The sequence below is a fragment of the Ambystoma mexicanum genome, chromosome 1p (genome assembly GCF_040938575.1).
Source record: "Ambystoma mexicanum isolate Mex_15411 chromosome 1p, UKY_AmexF1_1, whole genome shotgun sequence".
Lineage (NCBI taxonomy): Eukaryota > Metazoa > Chordata > Amphibia > Caudata > Ambystomatidae > Ambystoma > Ambystoma mexicanum.
In genome coordinates this window covers 1,473,664,254-1,473,686,304 of record NC_090921.1, presented here as the reverse complement: position 1 = coordinate 1,473,686,304, position 22,051 = coordinate 1,473,664,254, and the positions used below count along the sequence as shown (strand labels likewise).

The 22,051-nt window shown below is 42.7% G+C and overlaps 17 non-coding genes across 17 annotated transcripts; all 17 read right to left on the bottom strand.

The window, feature by feature from the left end:
- Positions 1–329: 329 nt before the first annotated feature.
- On the bottom strand, positions 330–403 carry TRNAI-AAU (transfer RNA isoleucine (anticodon AAU)). The gene has a single exon. It is a non-coding gene; the product is annotated as a tRNA-Ile (tRNA).
- Positions 404–2,716: 2,313 nt separating this feature from the next.
- On the bottom strand, positions 2,717–2,790 carry TRNAI-AAU (transfer RNA isoleucine (anticodon AAU)). Its single transcript has one exon. It is a non-coding gene; the product is annotated as a tRNA-Ile (tRNA).
- Positions 2,791–3,516: 726 nt separating this feature from the next.
- On the bottom strand, positions 3,517–3,590 carry TRNAI-AAU (transfer RNA isoleucine (anticodon AAU)). Its single transcript has one exon. It is a non-coding gene; the product is annotated as a tRNA-Ile (tRNA).
- Positions 3,591–4,266: 676 nt separating this feature from the next.
- TRNAI-AAU (transfer RNA isoleucine (anticodon AAU)) lies at positions 4,267–4,340 on the bottom strand. The gene has a single exon. It is a non-coding gene; the product is annotated as a tRNA-Ile (tRNA).
- Positions 4,341–5,806: 1,466 nt separating this feature from the next.
- TRNAI-AAU (transfer RNA isoleucine (anticodon AAU)) lies at positions 5,807–5,880 on the bottom strand. The gene has a single exon. It is a non-coding gene; the product is annotated as a tRNA-Ile (tRNA).
- A 725-nt stretch (positions 5,881–6,605) lies between these two features.
- On the bottom strand, positions 6,606–6,679 carry TRNAI-AAU (transfer RNA isoleucine (anticodon AAU)). Its single transcript has one exon. It is a non-coding gene; the product is annotated as a tRNA-Ile (tRNA).
- A 1,718-nt stretch (positions 6,680–8,397) lies between these two features.
- Positions 8,398–8,471, bottom strand: TRNAI-AAU (transfer RNA isoleucine (anticodon AAU)). Its single transcript has one exon. It is a non-coding gene; the product is annotated as a tRNA-Ile (tRNA).
- A 1,511-nt stretch (positions 8,472–9,982) lies between these two features.
- Positions 9,983–10,056, bottom strand: TRNAI-AAU (transfer RNA isoleucine (anticodon AAU)). Its single transcript has one exon. It is a non-coding gene; the product is annotated as a tRNA-Ile (tRNA).
- Positions 10,057–11,534: 1,478 nt separating this feature from the next.
- On the bottom strand, positions 11,535–11,608 carry TRNAI-AAU (transfer RNA isoleucine (anticodon AAU)). The gene has a single exon. It is a non-coding gene; the product is annotated as a tRNA-Ile (tRNA).
- A 676-nt stretch (positions 11,609–12,284) lies between these two features.
- Positions 12,285–12,358, bottom strand: TRNAI-AAU (transfer RNA isoleucine (anticodon AAU)). Its single transcript has one exon. It is a non-coding gene; the product is annotated as a tRNA-Ile (tRNA).
- Positions 12,359–13,787: 1,429 nt separating this feature from the next.
- Positions 13,788–13,861, bottom strand: TRNAI-AAU (transfer RNA isoleucine (anticodon AAU)). The gene has a single exon. It is a non-coding gene; the product is annotated as a tRNA-Ile (tRNA).
- A 676-nt stretch (positions 13,862–14,537) lies between these two features.
- Positions 14,538–14,611, bottom strand: TRNAI-AAU (transfer RNA isoleucine (anticodon AAU)). Its single transcript has one exon. It is a non-coding gene; the product is annotated as a tRNA-Ile (tRNA).
- Positions 14,612–15,287: 676 nt separating this feature from the next.
- On the bottom strand, positions 15,288–15,361 carry TRNAI-AAU (transfer RNA isoleucine (anticodon AAU)). Its single transcript has one exon. It is a non-coding gene; the product is annotated as a tRNA-Ile (tRNA).
- A 676-nt stretch (positions 15,362–16,037) lies between these two features.
- Positions 16,038–16,111, bottom strand: TRNAI-AAU (transfer RNA isoleucine (anticodon AAU)). The gene has a single exon. It is a non-coding gene; the product is annotated as a tRNA-Ile (tRNA).
- Positions 16,112–17,540: 1,429 nt separating this feature from the next.
- Positions 17,541–17,614, bottom strand: TRNAI-AAU (transfer RNA isoleucine (anticodon AAU)). The gene has a single exon. It is a non-coding gene; the product is annotated as a tRNA-Ile (tRNA).
- Positions 17,615–18,290: 676 nt separating this feature from the next.
- TRNAI-AAU (transfer RNA isoleucine (anticodon AAU)) lies at positions 18,291–18,364 on the bottom strand. The gene has a single exon. It is a non-coding gene; the product is annotated as a tRNA-Ile (tRNA).
- A 2,507-nt stretch (positions 18,365–20,871) lies between these two features.
- On the bottom strand, positions 20,872–20,945 carry TRNAI-AAU (transfer RNA isoleucine (anticodon AAU)). Its single transcript has one exon. It is a non-coding gene; the product is annotated as a tRNA-Ile (tRNA).
- Positions 20,946–22,051: the final 1,106 nt, after the last annotated feature.

The following is a 22,051-nucleotide window of genomic DNA, read 5'->3' as shown; positions in this document are numbered from 1 at the left end:
GTGGCCAATACTGGGATCAAATTCGCTAACTTGGCGTGATTAGCACCATGCTCAGTCAGAAAAAGTATGCTTCTGACTGGAGCATAGGAGGGAGGCCAGTTGCAGGGGGGAGTTTTCTTTCCTTGAAAGAAAATGCCTAACTCATTCACAAATACAACCCTTATCCTCACAACAACATTGGTTATGTCCGCAGCAGTACTGACCCGTGACTATGTATGCACAGCTGCTTCCAACAAAACAGCAATCTTGTGTTAGTAACTCTAAAGCTGTGAGTGCCAATTCTGCATCAATCTCATCCTTCTGCAGAAATATTTCCCAAAATGACAAAGTGGCCAATACGGGGATCGAACCCGTGACCTCGGCGTTATTAGCACCAAGCTCTAACCAACTGAGCTAACCAGCCAGCTGAGAGGCATATTTCTGACTGGACCATAAGAGGGAGGCCAGTTGCAGGGGGATTTTTTCTTCCCTTGGAAAAAAAATGCCTAACTCATTCACACATAAAACCCTTATCCTCACAACAACCTAAGGAAAAACTACATGTGATCTGAAGGAAATTCATGAATATGACAATTATCTTCAAACTGACTTGTAGCCTGCATCACATTTAAGTAGAACTGGGACAAAGAAGGTTAAATGCATCTCATTGGTCATTTCCCACAGCAGTACTGACCTGTGACCATTTATGGACTGCTGCTTCCAACAAAACAGCAAACTAGTCATAGTAAATCTAAAGCTGTGGATGGGAATTCTGCATCAATCTCATGCTTCTGCAGAAATATTTCCCAAATTGACAAAGTGGCCAATACTGGGATCAAATTCGCTAACTTGGCGTGATTAGCACCATGCTCAGTCAGAAAAAGTATGCCTTCTGACTGGAGCATAGGAGGGAGGCCAGTTGCAGGGGGGAGTTTTCTTCCCTTGAAAGAAAATGCCTAACTCATTCACAAATACAACCCTTATCCTCACAACAACATTGGTTATGTCCGCAGCAGTACTGACCCGTGACTATGTATGCACAGCTGCTTCCAACAAAACAGCAATCTTGTGTTAGTAACTCTAAAGCTGTGAGTGCCAATTCTGCATCAATCTCATGCTTCTGCAGAAATATTTCCCAAAATGACAAAGTGGCCAATACGGGGATCGAACCCGTGACCTTGGCGTTATTAGCACCACTCTCTAACCAACTGAGCTAAGCGACCAGCTGAGAGTCCTGTTTCTGACTGGAGCATTAGAGGGTGGCCAGTTGCAGGGGGATTTTTTCTTCCCTTGGAAAAAAAATGCCTAAGTCATTCACACATAAAACCCTTATCCTCACAACAACCTAAAGAAAAACTACATGTGATCTGAAGGAAATTCATGAATATGACAATTATCTTCAAACTGATTTGTAGCCTGCATCACATTTAAGTAGAACTGGGACAAAGAAGGTCAAATGCATCTCATTGGTCATTTCCCACAGCAGTACTGACCTGTGACCATTTATGGACTGCTGCTTCCAACAAAACAGGAAACTAGTCATAGTAAATCTAAAGCTGTGGGTGGGAATTCTGCATCAATCTCATGCTTCTGCAGAAATATTTCCCAAATTGACAAAGTGGCCAATACTGGGATCAAATCCGCTAACTTGGCGTGATTAGCACCATGCTCAGTCAGAAAAAGTATGCCTTCTGACTGGAGCATAGGAGGGAGGCCAGTTGCAGGGGGGAGTTTTCTTCCCTTGAAAGAAAATGACTAACTCATTCACAAATACAACCCTTATCCTCACAACAACATTGGTTATGTCCCGCAGCAGTACTGACCCGTGACCATGTATGCACAGCTGCTTCCAACAAAACAGCAATCTTGTGTTAGTAACTCTAAAGCTGTGAGTGCCAATTCTGCATCAATCTCATGCTTCTGCAGAAATATTTCCCAAAATGACAAGGAGGCCAATACGGGGACCCGTGACCTTGCCATTATAAGCAGCACGCTCTAACCAAAGGAGCTAAACAGCCAGCTGAGCGTTTTGTTTCTGACTCAAGCATAAGCAGGAGGCCAGTTGTAGGGGGATGTTTTCTTCCCTTGGAAATGCCTAACTCATTCACACAGACAACCCTTATCCTCACAACAACCTAAAGAAAAACTCCATGTGATCTGAAGGAAATTCATGAATATTACAATTATCTTCAAACTGACTTGTGGCCTGCATCACATTTAAGTAGTACTGCGACAAAGAAGGTTAAATGCATCTCATTGGTCATTTCCCACAGCAGTACTGACCTGTGACCATTTATGGACTGCTGCTTCCAACAAAACAGCAAACTTGTCATAGTAAATCTAAAGCTGTGGGTGGGAATTCTGCATCAATCTAATGCTTCTGCAGACATTTTTCCCAAATTGACAAAGTGGCCAATACTGGGATCAAATTCGCTAACTTGGCGTGATTAGCACCATGCTCAGTCAGAAAAAGTATGCTTCTGACTGGAGCATAGGAGGGAGGCCAGTCTCAGGGGGGAGTTTTCTTTCCTTGAAAGAAAATGCCTAACTCATTCACAAATACAACCCTTATCCTCACAACAACATTGGTTATGTCCGCAGCAGTACTGACCCGTGACTATGTATGCACAGCTGCTTCCAACAAAACAGCAATCTTGTGTTAGTAACTCTAAAGCTGTGAGTGCCAATTCTGCATCAATCTCATCCTTCTGCAGAAATATTTCCCAAAATGACAAAGTGGCCAATACGGGGATCGAACCCATGACCTCGGCGTTATTAGCACCAAGCTCTAACCAACTGAGCTAACCAGCCAGCTGAGAGGCATATTTCTGACTGGACCATAAGAGGGAGGCCAGTTGCAGGGGGATTTTTTCTTCCCTTGGAAAAAAAATGCCTAACTCATTCACACATAAAACCCTTATCCTCACAACAACCTAAGGAAAAACTACATGTGATCTGAAGGAAATTCATGAATATGACAATTATCTTCAAACTGACTTGTAGCCTGCATCACATTTAAGTAGAACTGGGACAAAGAAGGTTAAATGCATCTCATTGGTCATTTCCCACAGCAATACTGACCTGTGACCATTTATGGACTGCTGCTTCCAACAAAACAGCAAACTAGTCATAGTAAATCTAAAGCTGTGGGTGGGAATTCTGCATCAATCTCATGCTTCTGCAGAAATATTTCCCAAATTGACAAAGTGGCCAATACTGGGATCAAATTCGCTAACTTGGCGTGATTAGCACCATGCTCAGTCAGAAAAAGTATGCCTTCTGACTGGAGCATAGGAGGGAGGCCAGTTGCAGGGGGGAGTTTTCTTCCCTTGAAAGAAAATGCCTAACTCATTCACAAATACAACCCTTATCCTCACAACAACATTGGTTATGTCCCGCAGCAGTACTGACCCGTGACCATGTATGCACAGCTGCTTCCAACAAAACAGCAATCTTGTGTTAGTAACTCTAAAGCTGTGAGTGCCAATTCTGCATCAATCTCATCCTTCTGCAGAAATATTTCCCAAAATGACAAAGTGGCCAATACGGGGATCGAACCCGTGACCTTGGCGTTATTAGCACCACGCTCTAACCAACTGAGCTAACCGGCCAGCTGAGAGTCTCTTTCCCTTGGAAAAAAATGCCTAACTCATTCACACATAAAACCCTTATCCTCACAACAACCTAAAGAAAAACTACATGTGATCTGAAGGAAATTCATGAATATGACAATTATCTTCAAACTGACTTGTAGCCTGCATCACATTTAAGTAGAACTGGGACAAAGAAGGTTAAATGCATCTCATTGGTCATTTCCCACAGCAGTACTGACCTGTGACCATTTATGGACTGCTGCTTCCAACAAAACAGCAAACTTGTCATAGTAAATCTAAAGCTGTGGGTGGGAATTCTGCATCAATCTCATGCTTCTGCAGAAATAATTCCCAAATTGACAAAGTGGACAATACTGGGATCAATTTCACTAACTTGGCGTGATTAGCACCATGCTCAGTCAGAAAAAGTATGCCTTCTGACTGGAGCATAGGAGGGAGGCCAGTTGCAGGGGGGAGTTTTCTTCCCTTGAATGAAAATGCCTAACTCATTCACAAATACAACCCTTATCCTCACAACAACATTGGTTATGTCCGCAGTAGTACTGACCCGTGACTATGTATGCACAGCTGCTTCCAACAAAACAGCAATCTTGTGTTAGTAACTCTAAAGCTGTGAGTGCCAATTCTGCATCAATCTCATGCTTCTGCAGAAATATTTCCCAAAATGACAAAGTGGCCAATACGGGGATCGAACCCGTGACCTTGGCGTTATTAGCACCACGCTCTAACCAACTGAGCTAACCAGCCAGCTGAGAGTCTTTTTCCCTTGGAAAAAAAATGCCTAACTCATTCACACATAAAACCCTTATCCTCACAACAACCTAAAGAAAAACTACATGTGATCTGAAGGAAATTCATGAATATGACAATTATCTTCAAACTGACTTGTAGCCTGCATCACATTTAAGTAGAACTGGGACAAAGAAGGTTAAATGCATCTCATTGGTCATTTCCCACAGCAGTACTGACCTGTGACCATTTATGGACTGCTGCTTCCAACAAAACAGCAAACTAGTCATAGTAAATCTAAAGCTGTGGGTGGGAATTCTGCATCAATCTCATGCTTCTGCAGAAATATTTCCCAAATTGACAAAGTGGCCAATACTGGGATCAAATCCGCTAACTTGGCGTGATTAGCACCATGCTCAGTCAGAAAAAGTATGCCTTCTGACTGGAGCATAGGAGGGAGGCCAGTTGCAGGGGGGAGTTTTCTTCCCTTGAAAGAAAATGCCTAACTCATTCACAAATACAACCCTTATCCTCACAACAACATTGGTTATGTCCCGCAGCAGTACTGACCCGTGACCATGTATGCACAGCTGCTTCCAACAAAACAGCAATCTTGTGTTAGTAACTCTAAAGCTGTGAATGCCAATTCTGCATCAATCTCATGCTTCTGCAGAAATATTTCACAAAATGACAAGGAGGCCAATACGGGGACCCGTGACCTTGCCATTATAAGCAGCACGCTCTAACCAAAGGAGCTAAACAGCCAGCTGAGCGTTTTGTTTCTGACTCAAGCATAAGCAGGAGGCCAGTTGTAGGGGGATGTTTTCTTCCCTTGGAAATGCCTAACTCATTCACACAGACAACCCTTATCCTCACAACAACCTAAAGAAAAACTCCATGTGATCTGAAGGAAATTCATGAATATTACAATTATCTTCAAACTGACTTGTGGCCTGCATCACATTTAAGTAGTACTGCGACAAAGAAGGTTAAATGCATCTCATTGGTCATTTCCCGCAGCAGTACTGACCTGTGACCATTTATGGACTGCTGCTTCCAACAAAACAGCAAACTTGTCATAGTAAATCTAAAGCTGTGGGTGGGAATTCTGCATCAATCTAATGCTTCTGCAGACATTTTTCCCAAATTGACAAAGTGGCCAATACTGGGATCAAATTCGCTAACTTGGCGTGATTAGCACCATGCTCAGTCAGAAAAAGTATGCTTCTGACTGGAGCATAGGAGGGAGGCCAGTTGCAGGGGGGAGTTTTCTTTCCTTGAAAGAAAATGCCTAACTCATTCACAAATACAACCCTTATCCTCACAACAACATTGGTTATGTCCGCAGCAGTACTGACCCGTGACTATGTATGCACAGCTGCTTCCAACAAAACAGCAATCTTGTGTTAGTAACTCTAAAGCTGTGAGTGCCAATTCTGCATCAATCTCATCCTTCTGCAGAAATATTTCCCAAAATGACAAAGTGGCCAATACGGGGATCGAACCCGTGACCTCGGCGTTATTAGCACCAAGCTCTAACCAACTGAGCTAACCAGCCAGCTGAAAGGCATATTTCTGACTGGACCATAAGAGGGAGGCCAGTTGCAGGGGGATTTTTTCTTCCCTTGGAAAAAAAATGCCTAACTCATTCACACATAAAACCCTTATCCTCACAACAACCTAAGGAAAAACTACATGTGATCTGAAGGAAATTCATGAATATGACAATTATCTTCAAACTGACTTGTAGCCTGCATCACATTTAAGTAGAACTGGGACAAAGAAGGTTAAATGCATCTCATTGGTCATTTCCCACAGCAGTACTGACCTGTGACCATTTATGGACTGCTGCTTCCAACAAAACAGCAAACTAGTCATAGTAAATCTAAAGCTGTGGGTGGGAATTCTGCATCAATCTCATGCTTCTGCAGAAATATTTCCCAAATTGACAAAGTGGCCAATACTGGGATCAAATTCGCTAACTTGGCGTGATTAGCACCATGCTCAGTCAGAAAAAGTATGCCTTCTGACTGGAGCATAGGAGGGAGGCCAGTTGCAGGGGGGAGTTTTCTTCCCTTGAAAGAAAATGCCTAACTCATTCACAAATACAACCCTTATCCTCACAACAACATTGGTTATGTCCGCAGCAGTACTGACCCGTGACTATGTATGCACAGCTGCTTCCAACAAAACAGCAATCTTGTGTTAGTAACTCTAAAGCTGTGAGTGCCAATTCTGCATCAATCTCATCCTTCTGCAGAAATATTTCCCAAAATGACAAAGTGGCCAATACGGGGATCGAACCCGTGACCTTGGCGTTATTAGCACCACGCTCTAACCAACTGAGCTAACCGGCCAGCTGAGAGTCTCTTTCCCTTGGAAAAAAATGCCTAACTCATTCACACATAAAACCCTTATCCTCACAACAACCTAAAGAAAAACTACATGTGATCTGAAGGAAATTCATGAATATGACAATTATCTTCAAACTGACTTGTAGCCTGCATCACATTTAAGTAGAACTGGGACAAAGAAGGTTAAATGCATCTCATTGGTCATTTCCCACAGCAGTACTGACCTGTGACCATTTATGGACTGCTGCTTCCAACAAAACAGCAAACTTGTCATAGTAAATCTAAAGCTGTGGGTGGGAATTCTGCATCAATCTCATGCTTCTGCAGAAATAATTCCCAAATTGACAAAGTGGACAATACTGGGATCAATTTCACTAACTTGGCGTGATTAGCACCATGCTCAGTCAGAAAAAGTATGCCTTCTGACTGGAGCATAGGAGGGAGGCCAGTTGCAGGGGGGAGTTTTCTTCCCTTGAAAGAAAATGCCTAACTCATTCACAAATACAACCCTTATCCTCACAACAACATTGGTTATGTCCGCAGTAGTACTGACCCGTGACTATGTATGCACAGCTGCTTCCAACAAAACAGCAATCTTGTGTTAGTAACTCTAAAGCTGTGAGTGCCAATTCTGCATCAATCTCATGCTTCTGCAGAAATATTTCCCAAATTGACAAAGTGGCCAATACTGGGATCAAATTCGCTAACTTGGCGTGATTAGCACCATGCTCAGTCAGAAAAAGTAAGCCTTCTGACTGGAGCATAGGAGGGAGGCCAGTTGCAGGGGGGAGTTTTCTTCCCTTGAAAGAAAATGCCTAACTCATTCACAAATACAACCCTTATCCTCACAACAACATTGGTTATGTCCGCAGTAGTACTGACCCGTGACCATGTATGCACAGCTGCTTCCAACAAATCAGCAATCTTGTGTTAGTAACTCTAAAGCTGTGAGTGCCAATTCTGCATCAATCTCATCCTTCGGCAGAATTATTTCCCAAAATGACAAAGTGGCCAATACGGGGATCGAACCCGTGACTTTGGCGTTATTTGCACCACGCTCTAACCAACTGCCTAAATGCCTAACTCATTCACACAGACAACCCTTATCCTCACAACAACCTAAAGAAAAACTCCATGTGATCTGAAGGAAATTCATGAATATTACAATTATCTTCAAACTGACTTGTGGCCTGCATCACATTTAAGTAGTACTGCGACAAAGAAGGTTAAATGCATCTCATTGGTCATTTCCCACAGCAGTACTGACCTGTGACCATTTATGGACTGCTGCTTCCAACAAAACAGCAAACTTGTCATAGTAAATCTAAAGCTGTGGGTGGGAATTCTGCATCAATCTAATGCTTCTGCAGACATTTTTCCCAAATTGACAAAGTGGCCAATACTGGGATCAAATTCGCTAACTTGGCGTGATTAGCACCATGCTCAGTCAGAAAAAGTATCCTTCTGACTGGAGCATAGGAGGGAGGCCAGTTGCAGGGGGGAGTTTTCTTTCCTTGAAAGAAAATGCCTAACTCATTCACAAATACAACCCTTATCCTCACAACAACATTGGTTATGTCTGCAGCAGTACTGACCCGTGACTATGTATGCACAGCTGCTTCCAACAAAACAGCAATCTTGTGTTAGTAACTCTAAAGCTGTGAGTGCCAATTCTGCATCAATCTCATCCTTCTGCAGAAATATTTCCCAAAATGACAAAGTGGCCAATACGGGGATCGAACCCGTGACCTTGGCGTTATTAGCACCACGCTCTAACCAACTGAGCTAACCAGCCAGCTGAGCATATTTCTGACTGGACCATAAGAGGGAGGCCAGTTGCAGGGGGATTTTTTCTTCCCTTGGAAAAAAAATGCCTAACTCATTCACACATAAAACCCTTATCCTCACAACAACCTAAAGAAAAACTACATGTGATCTGAAGGAAATTCACGAATATGACAATTATCTTCAAACTGACTTGTAGCCTGCATCACATTTAAGTAGAACTGGGACAAAGAAGGTTAAATGCATCTCATTGGTCATTTCCCACAGCAGTACTGACCTGTGACCATTTATGGACTGCTGCTTCCAACAAAACAGCAAACTAGTCATAGTAAATCTAAAGCTGTGGGTGCGAATTCTGCATCAATCTCATGCTTCTGCAGAAATATTTCCCAAATTGACAAAGTGGCCAATACTGGGATCAAATCCGCTAACTTGGCGTGATTAGCACCATGCTCAGTCAGAAAAAGTATGCCTTCTGACTGGAGCATAGGAGGGAGGCCAGTTGCAGGGGGGAGTTTTCTTCCCTTGAAAGAAAATGCCTAACTCATTCACAAATACAACCCTTATCCTCACAACAACATTGGTTATGTCCCGCAGCAGTACTGACCCGTGACCATGTATGCACAGCTGCTTCCAACAAAACAGCAATCTTGTGTTAGTAACTCTAAAGCTGTGAGTGCCAATTCTGCATCAATCTCATGCTTCTGCAGAAATATTTCCCAAAATGACAAGGAGGCCAATACGGGGACCCGTGACCTTGCCATTATAAGCAGCACGCTCTAACCAAAGGAGCTAAACAGCCAGCTGAGCGTTTTGTTTCTGACTCAAGCATAAGCAGGAGGCCAGTTGTAGGGGGATGTTTTCTTCCCTTGGAAATGCCTAACTCATTCACACAGACAACCCTTATCCTCACAACAACCTAAAGAAAAACTCCATGTGATCTGAAGGAAATTCATGAATATTACAATTATCTTCAAACTGACTTGTGGCCTGCATCACATTTAAGTAGTACTGCGACAAAGAAGGTTAAATGCATCTCATTGGTCATTTCCCACAGCAGTACTGACCTGTGACCATTTATGGACTGCTGCTTCCAACAAAACAGCAAACTTGTCATAGTAAATCTAAAGCTGTGGGTGGGAATTCTGCATCAATCTAATGCTTCTGCACACATTTTTCCCAAATTGACAAAGTGGCCAATACTGGGATCAAATTCGCTAACTTGGCGTGATTAGCACCATGCTCAGTCAGAAAAAGTATGCTTCTGACTGGAGCATAGGAGGGAGGCCAGTTGCAGGGGGGAGTTTTCTTTCCTTGAAAGAAAATGCCTAACTCATTCACAAATACAACCCTTATCCTCACAACAACATTGGTTATGTCCGCAGCAGTACTGACCCGTGACTATGTATGCACAGCTGCTTCCAACAAAACAGCAATCTTGTGTTAGTAACTCTAAAGCTGTGAGTGCCAATTCTGCATCAATCTCATCCTTCTGCAGAAATATTTCCCAAAATGACAAAGTGGCCAATACGGGGATCGAACCCGTGACCTTGGCGTTATTAGCACCAAGCTCTAACCAACTGAGCTAACCAGCCAGCTGAGAGGCATATTTCTGACTGGACCATAAGAGGGAGGCCAGTTGCAGGGGGATTTTTTCTTCCCTTGGAAAAAAAATGCCTAACTCATTCACACATAAAACCCTTATCCTCACAACAACCTAAGGAAAAACTACATGTGATCTGAAGGAAATTCATGAATATGACAATTATCTTCAAACTGACTTGTAGCCTGCATCACATTTAAGTAGAACTGGGACAAAGAAGGTTAAATGCATCTCATTGGTCATTTCCCAGAGCAGTACTGACCTGTGACCATTTATGGACTGCTGCTTCCAACAAAACAGCAAACTAGTCATAGTAAATCTAAAGCTGTGGGTGGGAATTCTGCATCAATCTCATGCTTCTGCAGAAATATTTCCCAAATTGACAAAGTGGCCAATACTGGGATCAAATTCGCTAACTTGGCGTGATTAGCACCATGCTCAGTCAGAAAAAGTATGCCTTCTGACTGGAGCATAGGAGGGAGACCAGTTGCAGGGGGGAGTTTTCTTCCCTTGAAAGAAAATGCCTAACTCATTCACAAATACAACCCTTATCCTCACAACAACATTGGTTATGTCCGCAGCAGTACTGACCCGTGACTATGTATGCACAGCTGCTTCCAACAAAACAGCAATCTTGTATTAGTAACTCTAAAGCTGTGAGTGCCAATTCTGCATCAATCTCATCCTTCTGCAGAAATATTTCCCAAAATGACAAAGTGGACAATACGGGGATCGAACTCGTGACCTTGGCGTTATTAGCACCACGCTCTAACCAACTGAGCTAACCGGCCAGCTGAAAGTCTTTTTCCCTTGGAAGAAAAAAATGCCTAACTCATTCACACATAAAACCCTTATCCTCACAACAACCTAAAGAAAAACTACATGTGATCTGAAGGAAATTCATGAATATGACAATTATCTTCAAACTGACTTGTAGCCTGCATCACATTTAAGTAGAACTGGGACAAAGAAGGTTAAATGCATCTCATTGGTCATTTCCCAGAGCAGTACTGACCTGTGACCATTTATGGACTGCTGCTTCCAACAAAACAGCAAACTAGTCATAGTAAATCTAAAGCTGTGGGTGGGAATTCTGCATCAATCTCATGCTTCTGCAGAAATATTTCCCAAATTGACAAAGTGGCCAATACTGGGATCAAATTCGCTAACTTGGCGTGATTAGCAGCATGCTCAGTCAGAAAAAGTATGCCTTCTGACTGGAGCATAGGAGGGAGACCAGTTGCAGGGGGGAGTTTTCTTCCCTTGAAAGAAAATGCCTAACTCATTCACAAATACAACCCTTATCCTCACAACAACATTGGTTATGTCCGCAGCAGTACTGACCCGTGACTATGTATGCACAGCTGCTTCCAACAAAACAGCAATCTTGTGTTAGTAACTCTAAAGCTGTGAGTGCCAATTCTGCATCAATCTCATCCTTCTGCAGAAATATTTCCCAAAATGACAAAGTGGCCAATACGGGGATCGAACCCGTGACCTTGGCGTTATTAGCACCACCCTCTAACCAACTGAGCTAACCGGCCAGCTGAGAGTCTCTTTCCCTTGGAAAAAAATGCCTAACTCATTCACACATAAAACCCTTATCCTCACAACAACCTAAAGAAAAACTACATGTGATCTGAAGGAAATTCATGAATATGACAATTATCTTCAAACTGACTTGTAGCCTGCATCACATTTAAGTAGAACTGGGACAAAGAAGGTTAAATGCATCTCATTGGTCATTTCCCACAGCAGTACTGACCTGTGACCATTTATGGACTGCTGCTTCCAACAAAACAGCAAACTTGTCATAGTAAATCTAAAGCTGTGGGTGGGAATTCTGCATCAATCTCATGCTTCTGCAGAAATAATTCCCAAATTGACAAAGTGGACAATACTGGGATCAATTTCACTAACTTGGCGTGATTAGCACCATGCTCAGTCAGAAAAAGTATGCCTTCTGACTGGAGCATAGGAGGGAGGCCAGTTGCAGGGGGGAGTTTTCTTCCCTTGAAAGAAAATGCCTAACTCATTCACAAATACAACCCTTATCCTCACAACAACATTGGTTATGTCCGCAGTAGTACTGACCCGTGACTATGTATGCACAGCTGCTTCCAACAAAACAGCAATCTTGTGTTAGTAACTCTAAAGCTGTGAGTGCCAATTCTGCATCAATCTCATGCTTCTGCAGAAATATTTCCCAAAATGACAAAGTGGCCAATACGGGGATCGAACCCGTGACCTTGGCGTTATTAGCACCACGCTCTAACCAACTGAGCTAACCAGCCAGCTGAGAGTCTTTTTCCCTTGGAAAAAAATGCCTAACTCATTCACACATAAAACCCTTATCCTCACAACAACCTAAAGAAAAACTACATGTGATCTGAAGGAAATTCATGAATATGACAATTATCTTCAAACTGACTTGTAGCCTGCATCACATTTAAGTAGAACTGGGACAAAGAAGGTTAAATGCATCTCATTGGTCATTTCCCACAGCAGTACTGACCTGTGACCATTTATGGACTGCTGCTTCCAACAAAACAGCAAACTAGTCATAGTAAATCTAAAGCTGTGGGTGGGAATTCTGCATCAATCTCATGCTTCTGCAGAAATATTTCCCAAATTGACAAAGTGGCCAATACTGGGATCAAATCCGCTAACTTGGCGTGATTAGCACCATGCTCAGTCAGAAAAAGTATGCCTTCTGACTGGAGCATAGGAGGGAGACCAGTTGCAGGGGGGAGTTTTCTTCCCTTGAAAGAAAATGCCTAACTCATTCACAAATACAACCCTTATCCTCACAACAACATTGGTTATGTCCGCAGCAGTACTGACCCGTGACTATGTATGCACAGCTGCTTCCAACAAAACAGCAATCTTGTGTTAGTAACTCTAAAGCTGTGAGTGCCAATTCTGCATCAATCTCATCCTTCTGCAGAAATATTTCCCAAAATGACAAAGTGAACAATACGGGGATCGAACTCGTGACCTTGGCGTTATTAGCACCACGCTCTAACCAACTGAGCTAACCGGCCAGCTGAAAGTCTTTTTCCCTTGGAAGAAAAAAATGCCTAACTCATTCACACATAAAACCCTTATCCTCACAACAACCTAAAGAAAAACTACATGTGATCTGAAGGAAATTCATGAATATGACAATTATCTTCAAACTGACTTGTAGCCTGCATCACATTTAAGTAGAACTGGGACAAAGAAGGTTAAATGCATCTCATTGGTCATTTCCCAGAGCAGTACTGACCTGTGACCATTTATGGACTGCTGCTTCCAACAAAACAGCAAACTAGTCATAATAAATCTAAAGCTGTGGGTGGGAATTCTGCATCAATCTCATGCTTCTGCAGAAATATTTCCCAAATTGACAAAGTGGCCAATACTGGGATCAAATTCGCTAACTTGGCGTGATTAGCAGCATGCTCAGTCAGAAAAAGTATGCCTTCTGACTGGAGCATAGGAGGGAGACCAGTTGCAGGGGGGAGTTTTCTTCCCTTGAAAGAAAATGCCTAACTCATTCACAAATACAACCCTTATCCTCACAACAACATTGGTTATGTCCGCAGCAGTACTGACCCGTGACTATGTATGCACAGCTGCTTCCAACAAAACAGCAATCTTGTGTTAGTAACTCTAAAGCTGTGAGTGCCAATTCTGCATCAATCTCATCCTTCTGCAGAAATATTTCCCAAAATGACAAAGTGGCCAATACGGGGATCGAACCCGTGACCTTGGCGTTATTAGCACCACCCTCTAACCAACTGAGCTAACCGGCCAGCTGAGAGTCTCTTTCCCTTGGAAAAAAATGCCTAACTCATTCACACATAAAACCCTTATCCTCACAACAACCTAAAGAAAAACTACATGTGATCTGAAGGAAATTCATGAATATGACAATTATCTTCAAACTGACTTGTAGCCTGCATCACATTTAAGTAGAACTGGGACAAAGAAGGTTAAATGCATCTCATTGGTCATTTCCCACAGCAGTACTGACCTGTGACCATTTATGGACTGCTGCTTCCAACAAAACAGCAAACTTGTCATAGTAAATCTAAAGCTGTGGGTGGGAATTCTGCATCAATCTCATGCTTCTGCAGAAATAATTCCCAAATTGACAAAGTGGACAATACTGGGATCAATTTCACTAACTTGGCGTGATTAGCACCATGCTCAGTCAGAAAAAGTATGCCTTCTGACTGGAGCATAGGAGGGAGGCCAGTTGCAGGGGGGAGTTTTCTTCCCTTGAAAGAAAATGCCTAACTCATTCACAAATACAACCCTTATCCTCACAACAACATTGGTTATGTCCGCAGTAGTACTGACCCGTGACTATGTATGCACAGCTGCTTCCAACAAAACAGCAATCTTGTGTTAGTAACTCTAAAGCTGTGAGTGCCAATTCTGCATCAATCTCATGCTTCTGCAGAAATATTTCCCAAAATGACAAAGTGGCCAATTCGGGGATCGAACCCGTGACCTTGGCGTTATTAGCACCACGCTCTAACCAACTGAGCTAACCAGCCAGCTGAGAGTCTTTTTCCCTTGGAAAAAAATGCCTAACTCATTCACACATAAAACCCTTATCCTCACAACAACCTAAAGAAAAACTACATGTGATCTGAAGGAAATTCATGAATATGACAATTATCTTCAAACTGACTTGTAGCCTGCATCACATTTAAGTAGAACTGGGACAAAGAAGGTTAAATGCATCTCATTGGTCATTTCCCACAGCAGTACTGACCTGTGACCATTTATGGACTGCTGCTTCCAACAAAACAGCAAACTAGTCATAGTAAATCTAAAGCTGTGGGTGGGAATTCTGCATCAATCTCATGCTTCTGCAGAAATATTTCCCAAATTGACAAAGTGGCCAATACTGGGATCAAATTCGCTAACTTGGCGTGATTAGCAGCATGCTCAGTCAGAAAAAGTATGCCTTCTGACTGGAGCCTAGGAGGGAGACCAGTTGCAGGGGGGAGTTTTCTTCCCTTGAAAGAAAATGCCTAACTCATTCACAAATACAACCCTTATCCTCACAACAACATTGGTTATGTCCGCAGCAGTACTGACCCGTGACTATGTATGCACAGCTGCTTCCAACAAAACAGCAATCTTGTGTTAGTAACTCTAAAGCTGTGAGTGCCAATTCTGCATCAATCTCATCCTTCTGCAGAAATATTTCCCAAAATGACAAAGTGGCCAATACGGGGATCGAACCCGTGACCTTGGCGTTATTAGCACCACCCTCTAACCAACTGAGCTAACCGGCCAGCTGAGAGTCTCTTTCCCTTGGAAAAAAATGCCTAACTCATTCACACATAAAACCCTTATCCTCACAACAACCTAAAGAAAAACTACATGTGATCTGAAGGAAATTCATGAATATGACAATTATCTTCAAACTGACTTGTAGCCTGCATCACATTTAAGTAGAACTGGGACAAAGAAGGTTAAATGCATCTCATTGGTCATTTCCCACAGCAGTACTGACCTGTGACCATTTATGGACTGCTGCTTCCAACAAAACAGCAAACTTGTCATAGTAAATCTAAAGCTGTGGGTGGGAATTCTGCATCAATCTCATGCTTCTGCAGAAATAATTCCCAAATTGACAAAGTGGACAATACTGGGATCAATTTCACTAACTTGGCGTGATTAGCACCATGCTCAGTCAGAAAAAGTATGCCTTCTGACTGGAGCATAGGAGGGAGGCCAGTTGCAGGGGGGAGTTTTCTTCCCTTGAAAGAAAATGCCTAACTCATTCACAAATACAACCCTTATCCTCACAACAACATTGGTTATGTCCGCAGTAGTACTGACCCGTGACTATGTATGCACAGCTGCTTCCAACAAAACAGCAATCTTGTGTTAGTAACTCTAAAGCTGTGAGTGCCAATTCTGCATCAATCTCATGCTTCTGCAGAAATATTTCCCAAAATGACAAAGTGGCCAATACGGGGATCGAACCCGTGACCTTGGCGTTATTAGCACCACGCTCTAACCAACTGAGCTAACCAGCCAGCTGAGAGTCTTTTTCCCTTGGAAAAAAATGCCTAACTCATTCACACATAAAACCCTTATCCTCACAACAACCTAAAGAAAAACTACATGTGATCTGAAGGAAATTCATGAATATGACAATTATCTTCAAACTGACTTGTAGCCTGCATCACATTTAAGTAGAACTGGGACAAAGAAGGTTAAATGCATCTCATTGGTCATTTCCCACAGCAGTACTGACCTGTGACCATTTATGGACTGCTGCTTCCAACAAAACAGCAAACTAGTCATAGTAAATCTAAAGCTGTGGGTGGGAATTCTGCATCAATCTCATGCTTCTGCAGAAATATTTCCCAAATTGACAAAGTGGCCAATACTGGGATCAAATCCGCTAACTTGGCGTGATTAGCACCATGCTCAGTCAGAAAAAGTATGCCTTCTGACTGGAGCATAGGAGGGAGACCAGTTGCAGGGGGGAGTTTTCTTCCCTTGAAAGAAAATGCCTAACTCATTCACAAATACAACCCTTATCCTCACAACAACATTGGTTATGTCCGCAGCAGTACTGACCCGTGACTATGTATGCACAGCTGCTTCCAACAAAACAGCAATCTTGTGTTAGTAACTCTAAAGCTGTGAGTGCCAATTCTGCATCAATCTCATCCTTCTGCAGAAATATTTCCCAAAATGACAAAGTGAACAATACGGGGATCGAACTCGTGACCTTGGCGTTATTAGCACCACGCTCTAACCAACTGAGCTAACCGGCCAGCTGAAAGTCTTTTTCCCTTGGAAGAAAAAAATGCCTAACTCATTCACACATAAAACCCTTATCCTCACAACAACCTAAAGAAAAACTACATGTGATCTGAAGGAAATTCATGAATATGACAATTATCTTCAAACTGACTTGTAGCCTGCATCACATTTAAGTAGAACTGGGACAAAGAAGGTTAAATGCATCTCATTGGTCATTTCCCAGAGCAGTACTGACCTGTGACCATTTATGGACTGCTGCTTCCAACAAAACAGCAAACTAGTCATAATAAATCTAAAGCTGTGGGTGGGAATTCTGCATCAATCTCATGCTTCTGCAGAAATATTTCCCAAATTGACAAAGTGGCCAATACTGGGATCAAATTCGCTAACTTGGCGTGATTAGCAGCATGCTCAGTCAGAAAAAGTATGCCTTCTGACTGGAGCATAGGAGGGAGACCAGTTGCAGGGGGGAGTTTTCTTCCCTTGAAAGAAAATGCCTAACTCATTCACAAATACAACCCTTATCCTCACAACAACATTGGTTATGTCCGCAGCAGTACTGACCCGTGACTATGTATGCACAGCTGCTTCCAACAAAACAGCAATCTTGTGTTAGTAACTCTAAAGCTGTGAGTGCCAATTCTGCATCAATCTCATCCTTCTGCAGAAATATTTCCCAAAATGACAAAGTGGCCAATACGGGGATCGAACCCGTGACCTTGGCGTTATTAGCACCACCCTCTAACCAACTGAGCTAACCGGCCAGCTGAGAGTCTCTTTCCCTTGGAAAAAAATGCCTAACTCATTCACACATAAAACCCTTATCCTCACAACAACCTAAAGAAAAACTACATGTGATCTGAAGGAAATTCATGAATATGACAATTATCTTCAAACTGACTTGTAGCCTGCATCACATTTAAGTAGAACTGTGACAAAGAAGGTTAAATGCATCTCATTGGTCATTTCCCACAGCAGTACTGACCTGTGACCATTTATGGACTGCTGCTTCCAACAAAACAGCAAACTTGTCATAGTAAATCTAAAGCTGTGGGTGGGAATTCTGCATCAATCTCATGCTTCTGCAGAAATAATTCCCAAATTGACAAAGTGGACAATACTGGGATCAATTTCACTAACTTGGCGTGATTAGCACCATGCTCAGTCAGAAAAAGTATGCCTTCTGACTGGAGCATAGGAGGGAGGCCAGTTGCAGGGGGGAGTTTTCTTCCCTTGAAAGAAAATGCCTAACTCATTCACAAATACAACCCTTATCCTCACAACAACATTGGTTATGTCCGCAGTAGTACTGACCCGTGACTATGTATGCACAGCTGCTTCCAACAAAACAGCAATCTTGTGTTAGTAACTCTAAAGCTGTGAGTGCCAATTCTGCATCAATCTCATGCTTCTGCAGAAATATTTCCCAAAATGACAAAGTGGCCAATACGGGGATCGAACCCGTGACCTTGGCGTTATTAGCACCACGCTCTAACCAACTGAGCTAACCAGCCAGCTGAGAGTCTTTTTCCCTTGGAAAAAAATGCCTAACTCATTCACACATAAAACCCTTATCCTCACAACAACCTAAAGAAAAACTACATGTGATCTGAAGGAAATTCATGAATATGACAATTATCTTCAAACTGACTTGTAGCCTGCATCACATTTAAGTAGAACTGGGACAAAGAAGGTTAAATGCATCTCATTGGTCATTTCCCACAGCAGTACTGACCTGTGACCATTTATGGACTGCTGCTTCCAACAAAACAGCAAACTAGTCATAGTAAATCTAAAGCTGTGGGTGGGAATTCTGCATCAATCTCATGCTTCTGCAGAAATATTTCCCAAATTGACAAAGTGGCCAATACTGGGATCAAATCCGCTAACTTGGCGTGATTAGCACCATGCTCAGTCAGAAAAAGTATGCCTTCTGACTGGAGCATAGGAGGGAGGCCAGTTGCAGGGGGGAGTTTTCTTCCCTTGAAAGAAAATGCCTAACTCATTCACAAATACAACCCTTATCCTCACAACAACATTGGTTATGTCCCGCAGCAGTACTGACCCGTGACCATGTATGCACAGCTGCTTCCAACAAAACAGCAATCTTGTGTTAGTAACTCTAAAGCTGTGAGTGCCAATTCTGCATCAATCTCATGCTTCTGCAGAAATATTTCCCAAAATGACAAGGAGGCCAATACGGGGACCCGTGACCTTGCCATTATAAGCAGCACGCTCTAACCAAAGGAGCTAAACAGCCAGCTGAGCGTTTTGTTTCTGACTCAAGCATAAGCAGGAGGCCAGTTGTAGGGGGATGTTTTCTTCCCTTGGAAATGCCTAACTCATTCACACAGACAACCCTTATCCTCACAACAACCTAAAGAAAAACTCCATGTGATCTGAAGGAAATTCATGAATATTACAATTATCTTCAAACTGACTTGTGGCCTGCATCACATTTAAGTAGTACTGCGACAAAGAAGGTTAAATGCATCTCATTGGTCATTTCCCGCAGCAGTACTGACCTGTGACCATTTATGGACTGCTGCTTCCAACAAAACAGCAAACTTGTCATAGTAAATCTAAAGCTGTGGGTGGGAATTCTGCATCAATCTAATGCTTCTGCAGACATTTTTCCCAAATTGACAAAGTGGCCAATACTGGGATCAAATTCGCTAACTTGGCGTGATTAGCACCATGCTCAGTCAGAAAAAGTATGCTTCTGACTGGAGCATAGGAGGGAGGCCAGTTGCAGGGGGGAGTTTTCTTTCCTTGAAAGAAAATGCCTAACTCATTCACAAATACAACCCTTATCCTCACAACAACATTGGTTATGTCCGCAGTAGTACTGACCCGTGACTATGTATGCACAGCTGCTTCCAACAAAACAGCAATCTTGTGTTAGTAACTCTAAAGCTGTGAGTGCCAATTCTGCATCAATCTCATGCTTCTGCAGAAATATTTCCCAAATTGACAAAGTGGCCAATACTGGGATCAAATTCGCTAACTTGGCGTGATTAGCACCATGCTCAGTCAGAAAAAGTAAGCCTTCTGACTGGAGCATAGGAGGGAGGCCAGTTGCAGGGGGGAGTTTTCTTCCCTTGAAAGAAAATGCCTAACTCATTCACAAATACAACCCTTATCCTCACAACAACATTGGTTATGTCCGCAGTAGTACTGACCCGTGACCATGTATGCACAGCTGCTTCCAACAAATCAGCAATCTTGTGTTAGTAACTCTAAAGCTGTGAGTGCCAATTCTGCATCAATCTCATTCTTCTGCAGAATTATTTCCCAAAATGACAAAGTGGCCAATACGGGGATCGAACCCGTGACTTTGGCGTTATTTGCACCACGCTCTAACCAACTGCCTAAATGCCTAACTCATTCACACAGACAACCCTTATCCTCACAACAACCTAAAGAAAAACTCCATGTGATCTGAAGGAAATTCATGAATATTACAATTATCTTCAAACTGACTTGTGGCCTGCATCACATTTAAGTAGTACTGCGACAAAGAAGGTTAAATGCATCTCATTGGTCATTTCCCACAGCAGTACTGACCTGTGACCATTTATGGACTGCTGCTTCCAACAAAACAGCAAACTTGTCATAGTAAATCTAAAGCTGTGGGTGGGAATTCTGCATCAATCTAATGCTTCTGCAGACATTTTTCCCAAATTGACAAAGTGGCCAATACTGGGATCAAATTCGCTAACTTGGCGTGATTAGCACCATGCTCAGTCAGAAAAAGTATCCTTCTGACTGGAGCATAGGAGGGAGGCCAGTTGCAGGGGGGAGTTTTCTTTCCTTGAAAGAAAATGCCTAACTCATTCACAAATACAACCCTTATCCTCACAACAACATTGGTTATGTCTGCAGCAGTACTGACCCGTGACTATGTATGCACAGCTGCTTCCAACAAAACAGCAATCTTGTGTTAGTAACTCTAAAGCTGTGAGTGCCAATTCTGCATCAATCTCATCCTTCTGCAGAAATATTTCCCAAAATGACAAAGTGGCCAATACGGGGATCGAACCCGTGACCTTGGCGTTATTAGCACCACGCTCTAACCAACTGAGCTAACCAGCCAGCTGAGCATATTTCTGACTGGACCATAAGAGGGAGGCCAGTTGCAGGGGGATTTTTTCTTCCCTTGGAAAAAAAATGCCTAACTCATTCACACATAAAACCCTTATCCTCACAACAACCTAAAGAAAAACTACATGTGATCTGAAGGAAATTCACGAATATGACAATTATCTTCAAACTGACTTGTAGCCTGCATCACATTTAAGTAGAACTGGGACAAAGAAGGTTAAATGCATCTCATTGGTCATTTCCCACAGCAGTACTGACCTGTGACCATTTATGGACTGCTGCTTCCAACAAAACAGCAAACTAGTCATAGTAAATCTAAAGCTGTGGGTGCGAATTCTGCATCAATCTCATGCTTCTGCAGAAATATTTCCCAAATTGACAAAGTGGCCAATACTGGGATCAAATCCGCTAACTTGGCGTGATTAGCACCATGCTCAGTCAGAAAAAGTATGCCTTCTGACTGGAGCATAGGAGGGAGGCCAGTTGCAGGGGGGAGTTTTCTTCCCTTGAAAGAAAATGCCTAACTCATTCACAAATACAACCCTTATCCTCACAACAACATTGGTTATGTCCCGCAGCAGTACTGACCCGTGACCATGTATGCACAGCTGCTTCCAACAAAACAGCAATCTTGTGTTAGTAACTCTAAAGCTGTGAGTGCCAATTCTGCATCAATCTCATGCTTCTGCAGAAATATTTCCCAAAATGACAAGGAGGCCAATACGGGGACCCGTGACCTTGCCATTATAAGCAGCACGCTCTAACCAAAGGAGCTAAACAGCCAGCTGAGCGTTTTGTTTCTGACTCAAGCATAAGCAGGAGGCCAGTTGTAGGGGGATGTTTTCTTCCCTTGGAAATGCCTAACTCATTCACACAGACAACCCTTATCCTCACAACAACCTAAAGAAAAACTCCATGTGATCTGAAGGAAATTCATGAATATTACAATTATCTTCAAACTGACTTGTGGCCTGCATCACATTTAAGTAGTACTGCGACAAAGAAGGTTAAATGCATCTCATTGGTCATTTCCCGCAGCAGTACTGACCTGTGACCATTTATGGACTGCTGCTTCCAACAAAACAGCAAACTTGTCA